The sequence below is a fragment of the Elephantulus edwardii genome, unplaced genomic scaffold, assembly GCF_000299155.1.
Source record: "Elephantulus edwardii isolate Elephantulus edwardi_28Jun2011 unplaced genomic scaffold, EleEdw1.0 scaffold00008, whole genome shotgun sequence".
NCBI lineage: Eukaryota > Metazoa > Chordata > Mammalia > Macroscelidea > Macroscelididae > Elephantulus > Elephantulus edwardii.
This window is the reverse complement of record NW_006399758.1, coordinates 21134936-21136429: the sequence shown is the minus strand read 5'-3', so window position 1 is coordinate 21136429 and position 1494 is coordinate 21134936. Positions and strand designations below refer to the sequence as shown.

At 35.7% G+C, this 1494-nt stretch overlaps 1 pseudogene; it reads right to left on the bottom strand.

The window, feature by feature from the left end:
- Positions 1-419: 419 nt before the first annotated feature.
- LOC102852689 lies at positions 420-628 on the bottom strand (annotated as a pseudogene).
- Between the last annotated feature and the right edge of the window lie 866 nt (positions 629-1494).

Below are 1494 nucleotides of genomic sequence, written 5' to 3'. Positions count from 1 at the left end.
GCGGAGGTCTCCCCAGGACACATAGATACTTTATACCTTTCTGAGTATTCTGTGGACCAGCATACACTTTCTCATTCTCCCCTTCCCTCATATCTAATATGTATGACATGGGAACTGTAAGTTTCATGAAGGGAAGGATTCTATCTGGCTTATCTTTCCATTATAAGTCTCTAATAATATCTGCATGGTAGTCAATGAAAAGTTAAATATTTCATAAAATCACTGGACCAAATGTTTATGTACCTACCTAGATATTGAGCAGTGATAATTTTTTTTTCCTCTTTTAACGGAATGAACTGTTAGAATATTGCAAACAACTAATCTCCAGTTAATTTATCTTTGATGAGAATAATGATCGAAGTAGAAAACTTCAGTATATTTTTTTTAAATTTTATTGCAATTCAAATCAGCGTGTTGGTTCATTTCAGCTCCTTCACTGCCAAACCTGGGGGCAGGGACTGTTTCAGCTTCTTGGCCTTCTCTTTGTGATGACCAGGGTATAGAGGTACCTGCTGCACTGAACCTTGAACTTCACATTGTCCTTGTTCTTCTTAATCTTGACAGATTTGGCATCCTTTCGCCTGGCTGTGAGCAGGAAGTCCTTGATTTCTTCAATTTTGCGAGGCATGATGGCTGCGGGCGTGAGCCGGGACAGCCAGCGGCCAGAAGCGAGTGAAAACTTCAGTATCTTTTAATTACAGATTTCTGAGTATTTTCATTCATGTGTTCAACAAGTATTATCTTCATGCAGATACACAATATATGAAAATACATAAGTTAATTAAACCATGAGGACATATAAATGTTAGGAAGATTGAAAAGTAGATTATGATGATGAAGTTTAAGAGAGGTAGTTTAGAAAATATTTTCAGTGAGATGTAGGGGAAAGAAAAGCAAAAAGTGGGTAAATAAATATTTTTTAATTACCCTTCTGGGGAAAAAAAGGCATAATGATGCCTGAGGCATAATAAGCAACTGAGCAGATGGAGGACAATAGCACAAATAGGTCCTGAGGAGATGTATTAAGATGTGTTATATACTGTGGACTATGATTGTATAGTTTCTATTTTACTTTTTTTTAAATTTTTATTTTTATGTGTGTACTGCGTCAAATCGGATCTGACTGGTACAGGAGGAGATTGTCCCTCCTTCTCCAGCAGAGCATCTGGTGGATTTGAACCTCGCACCTCTGGGATTGCAGTACAGCTTCTTGCCACTAGGCCACCAGAGCTCGCCTATTTTGAGAGTAATGGATTGCGTGTATTGCTACTCCACATAGATACACACACATTATATATACACACATTATATATGTATATACACATAATATATATATACATATTATATACACAGACATATATGTGTATATATATTTTTCTTTTTATCCTTACCTCTCTGCCTTCCTTATTCACTTTCCATCTCATTTATTCAAGAATAATTTTTAAGATTTAACAATTTTATTTTATTGTTGTGGTTAAGGATATAAACAGCAAA